Source organism: Solanum lycopersicum, chromosome 2 (assembly GCF_036512215.1).
Source record: "Solanum lycopersicum chromosome 2, SLM_r2.1".
Classification (NCBI taxonomy): domain Eukaryota; kingdom Viridiplantae; phylum Streptophyta; class Magnoliopsida; order Solanales; family Solanaceae; genus Solanum; species Solanum lycopersicum.
This window is the reverse complement of record NC_090801.1, coordinates 26,425,932-26,432,299: the sequence shown is the minus strand read 5'-3', so window position 1 is coordinate 26,432,299 and position 6,368 is coordinate 26,425,932.

Here is a 6,368-nt window from a genome sequence, read left to right as displayed (position 1 = left end):
AGCATTATAGTATAAGCATAAGTACAACATTTAACACCTTAGAAACACATAACAAATCACATAAGCATTTTATCACATTTTAAGGAACATTACAATGAACTATGTCACTGCTATAGTAAACTACTTCAACCATACAGTGAAGTAACTCAAGATTCACAGTGAACTCTTTTACCATGCAACTCTCTCACTAAAAGCTATCCTAAGACTCACTTAAGTAGGACAAAGACAGACCGCCTATACACCCTCTCTAAGCACACCTAAATAATCCTTAGGAGTGCCTTTATTGACATGAATACACTTACAATACGTCAAAACACATAACATGTATAATATGACATTTTGCTCACCAAGGTTATCAAAAGAATTATAAGTAATTCTAGAAGAAAACACCCATACACCCTCTCCAAGATTACCTAAATAATCCTTAAGACTTCCTAAGATTAGATCATTCCTAAGGTATCAACCAGCTTTCCTAACTAGAGTCATTCTTAGGACTTCCCTGGATAAGACATGAAGAGATCATCCTTTACACCCCCTTCACACTTTAACTAGGCAATTGTTAAAGTTATAGTAGACTAGGTACTCATCTGTTACATTCTTCCTAACTTAAGTCACTACTTCATTAGTTCATCAAGATACATTCTTAACATAAGAAAATTCAAGTAATGGTCTTGCAGAAGACCTAGGGAATCACTCACTAACATTCTTTAATGCCTAAAAGTGATGTTACGACCTGCAAGTACCCCCCCCCCCCAGAAGTTAGAGTACTCTTAGATTGCAAAACGGTGTCGTCGACCCCTCGGAGGACTAAGACAAGCCCTTAGATATCTTTCATTGTATAATCGTAATAACAATAGACAATAGAAGAACATTTAAAACCTTTCAAACAACATCTTACACTAGAATATTACTTTATATATACATAAAATATCATAATACATAGTATGACTCTAAGCCTCTTTGCTATATTACGACACAACTAAATAGAATAGAATGAGGACACAGCCCTTAACAACATGAAATATAAGTCTATGCTTTTACATTAACTAGAAGAACATCTTGACGTAGGCAACCCTTGAATCATAATAGTCACTTTGCTTGAACATGGGAGATATATCCAAGATCTTAATTTAGGAGAAATCCTCTACCCATTACCACCTACACTTTGTATAAAAAGATGAAGAAAAATGATATTAGTACAATAATGCACTAAGTATGGTAAACATGCAAAAACATGTACTTGAAGAGGACATTTAGTTTAAAACCATGCATCATGTCTTTTTAGTAAACTTCGTAAACATTGGCATATATAAGCTCAATATAGTTCACATACAGCATAAATACATCGATAATAATCATAATAGCACATAAAGCTATTTATAATACATTGAGGCATATTGAATACATAAAATACATTACATCTCTTTTATCTTATTCTTTCCTCAAGTAATCCTCAAGTGTACTTAGTACAATGTATCACTTAAGGTCATCTTATAATAGTCTTTCATAGATATTTTTCATAAGACAACCACATATATTCATAAGTCTGAAGAAACTCGTAGACATCAAATTCACACAAGGACCATGACCTAAGACAACTCCTATGTTACACTAGTGCATTGCGTAGGTAGCACCCCATAATAATACATCCAACAAGGGTATCTAAGAAGTTACCATCGACAAGGAATAACATACTTAATAAGTCATAACGCTTTCATTGGTAATTAGACATAAGGCCACATGCTTCATAGCATCATATAAGGTCTTTTTCCTTTCCTAAAACCGTAGTCAAAACTTATTTTGTTCATATCATAGGTAAACCGACCTCATAACCCCTTCACAAGCTTACTTGTGCAATGTACACATAGAGTCCCATACCCCCACATTTACTTAGTAAACCCATTTAGAATTCATAAATGTAATTCACACACATACACATAATTCAAGTCTTAATCATAGAAAAGTTACTTAACAGTGCATTCACACAGTTCATACATAACATCACATAAGTCTTACTTGTATACATGTACTAATCTTATCCTTTCTTAAAGTTCCCTTGTGCAATGCATAAGTAGGGGCTATAATCCTACCTATACTAACTAATCCTCTCAAGAAGATGCGATTAGAGTCAATAATATTATCTTAGTTCATTATTTACATTGGGAGATTTAGCCATAACTGACATAGATCATGTATATGGAATCCCGTGTTCTACTCCCACACAAAAATGAGAGGTTCAACACTTGCCTAAGGTGTAACCAATCGTTCATAGCTATATAAGTGGTGTCCATAATCTATAACCTACGGGGACACAGTTATGGAATACGGATATTTCATCTAGAAACCTTGACTAACTATCGTGGAGGTTTCCATTTCATGAGACAACATCTATTTTGGGAACCTAGACTTGCTAGACGTGAAGTTTCTCTTTGTGGGAAGCCGTACTTTCTAACGTGAAGCTCCCACTCACATTTTTTATGTTCACTCGCTGCTAGGCTCTAACTCCCTTTTTAATCTATATTTAAGACTTTATTCTAGTCATAAATAAGTCCTTAGGAGTTTTCTCCTTTATATATCATATAGCTCAAAGGATTCTAAGATGAGAATGTTCTTTCATCCAAGACCGTAATTCATGTGAGAATGTCCTTTCACATGTTGATAAAATCGTGCATCATGTGTATGTGCATACAATGTGAGATATACATTCATGTAACACCTATATTCACACATGTTCATAACTTCATAAATCATATACTTCACGTGCGTATAAATAGGTAAAGATGCACAGGAGAACAATCCTATCCTTAGTCATAACAAATCTACCCTACTCATAAATATGTGTGAAGTGTGTGAGTACATTGGTCAATATGATCACATAACGGCTGTCATATAGCATTAAGGAAGCTACCCTCAAAATATCACAATACATGTACACCATTCCGCAATTCTTTAATCAAACACATCTAGGGTATCAAAGACTATTGACTACACACACTCACATTACATTATAGAAGGAAAGTACACATTAAACAATAGAATAGAAGACTCCTAGCGTACTTCAATTATACATTCATATAGGGTTCATATAGGTAGGGTTCATGCAACAAAGATATTCATCATCACTATCAATATATACCACATAACCCTAACATGATGATTATAAATATACGTATAACATCAGACACACCTAGATCATATAAGTAGTTTAGAGGACTATTCATATACTTTACATAACATCAATTCACTTAGAACATTATAATTAGAATCAAGGATAAATCTTTTATCTTCCTAAACATCGAAATTGTCATATAAATTCATCATGCATATAATTCCTTCAAGGACTTGATCATAATACATGAATATGTAGAAGAATTTAAACACCTCCACCATAAGTGGACCATACCAATCAACACAATTCAATGAACATTGTAGGCTAATTAGAAGAAATAGGTGAACTTACCAAATATCCAATCTAATTATAATCTTTGTTTAGTGCTTAAAAATTCATATTCAATTTATATAGAAAGTAATAAAGATAAGGAATTCAATACAATCTAAAACTCTCTAAACATGAAATCAAGATCACAAGACCCACATTATTGCCCAATTTGAGAAATTAGGAGGATCATGGGTTCTATGTTAAATTGGATATAAATTCATCATAAAATCATTATCTAAACATAAATTCATTATTATAATGGTTTTGAAATCAATTTAAGAATGAACCCATGTTTAGGTTGAAAATTGGGAATTATGGTTATTGAATGTTGTGTAGAAAACCTTTAAAATGACTCCATAGATAAATGGTTATCTTGGGATGAAGGATCACCATACCTTATAAATGAAAAAGCCCATGAAAATCTGAGAAGAAAGATCTAAAAATCCTACTTCATATTTTCTTCTTGGTCTTCAATGGAGGTTTTGGGGTTTTTGTTGGATGAGAAGAGAACATTAAGAATTTGATTTCTTAATGGGTTTTAGGATTTTTTCTTGTTCAAGGGTTTATAAATTTCTTAAAAAAAGTTCATAAAACGTCCCATAAGTTACAAAAACACCCCCACACGATTTAGGACTCTTAGACATGTAAAAATTGACTTAAAAACGACAGAATTGGATTTGGAAGTGGGATGCACATCCCGGGGCAGCCTCCCAATTCTGACCCAAATTATTGTTGGGACAGTGAGGTGCGTGCTAGGTACGCGTCGCAAAGGGAAAGTCAAAATCTTGGCCTGCTCGCGACCTTGGGTAGCCTCCTTTTCCAATGTTTGGATCCTCCATGGGGACCCTACGGGTTGTCTACGAGGAATCGTACCCCGGAAGTTTTGACCCTTAACATGTGTATTAAGGTACTAGGTTCAACTACACTGCTTCTCAACTCCAAAAAACACATAAATACGGGGCAAACATACGAGAACTCATCACGTCTAAACACCAACTTTTGAACGTCTTGGACGTTCTAGGGCATTTGACCTCTATCTTACTTGAAATGAAATATGCAAACTATAAAACACTTAATTAACACGTTATTAACATTTTTAGGCAAAGGTGAGGCTCTAGCTAACTTAGTAGATTTTGAGGGTGTAACAATACCCCTCTCCCTTTTGGGAACATTCGTTCTCGAATGAAACTTCAAACATTTTTATCACTTTCAAGGACTCAATGACTTCCACAGCAGTTTAAAACACTCCAACATGTTATCACATAAAAGTCAATGCACCAAATGAACAAGGAACACCAACTTCATTGTAACATGCATTCAAGACAACATAATAAAGCATGAAATACTTCTATAATTCATTCCATGCATACATACTTCATCATATTCATTTACATTTGGAGCAACTACCTTCTCCAACTTTAGGAATGTTCAATATTTCATTACAAGGTTAAACATACTATGGATTCCAATTGCCCTCTTAGGCATAATACACAATTCAACTCATTAAAAAATTTGAACAATTCATTTAGTTTCACAAGAATCATGAATTATATAGGTTAATTACACTCTTATAGTGTAGACATAATGCCATGCTTAGCTTTGTTCAAAAAGTAACTACCTTCTCCTAGTCAAAACATACACACATGGTTTCATAGAGTTAACATAAAAGAAATGCTTAGAGGTTATTTAATATTTAGGAGGATTTGTTTATTCCAAACCATATTATGCTTACACTTCCTTCCTAATGAAATCATCATTGTAGGTCATAGCAAGCACATCAAAACATTAGGAAGTAAATTTACAGCTTTCTATTTTTAGCACTTGACAAGATTTGAGAAACATGAATCATTTAGGAAAATTTATCACTATTTATAGGCACACCAAAAGACATAGGCTAGACAAACCAACACTCAAGAGTGAGCCTATAATAACACTTCCCAGATCTCAAGAGTCAAACATTTTTCATCCATCTTATCTTATTTAAAGGAGACTAAACTTCTCATTTTGGGGAACAAACCACACATCATAAGTGACATCTAGCATGATCATTAAGCTATCTCATGAAATCAAATTGCAAATTTATCATATACAGATGCACAACTACATGGGCAACATGCAAATTTATCAAAATTTCCTTTTTCATGCAATAATGACCTTTCATAATATGCATAACATATTGTCATTAATAACATGATAATATTTGGAGAAAATGCAACTTATCCTTTTATAAAAGACTCCTATCATGAACAAACTACTTAGGAAATCTTTGGTTTTATGTGTGAGTAAGAATAGAAAAAAAAGATAGGTATGTATATAACCTTACTACTAAAATCATCCTCCCACACTTAGGATATTTTATTGAAGACTCATATCATGAACAAAATACCTATGAAATCTTTGGTTTTAAGTCTGAGTAAGAATAAAAAGAAAAGATAGAGATATCTACAACCTTACTACTTAAATCATCCTTCCCCACTTAGGATAAACACATTTAAGAGCAACTCATCCCAACTCTAGGGGAATCTTAACTTACCAACCTTATTAACTAAGCACATCATCCCTCTCTTGGAAAGTAATCTTATGAACACCCTGCTTACCGTCACTACAAAGTTAATCTCAACCTAGATAATCTCAAGGGAACTCAACATAAGGACATCAAAGGGAACTTAAAAATCTTACCACTATGCACATTAACCCCACTTGGGGTAAGCCTAATCACATAATTCCCTTAAACGAAGGGTTGAAGCAAATCAAGACCAACCCAGAAGAGTCATATCTTCAGGTGGGACTTTCAAACCAAACATGCCTAGGTACAATCTAAGCACTTCCTCAACTGACCATACTCAAATTAAAGCTTAAAAGGAAACTAACCACTTCAAAGTAGGTCAACCTCAATTCACTCCTTCCCTTTAAGCGCTAAGGGGTACAT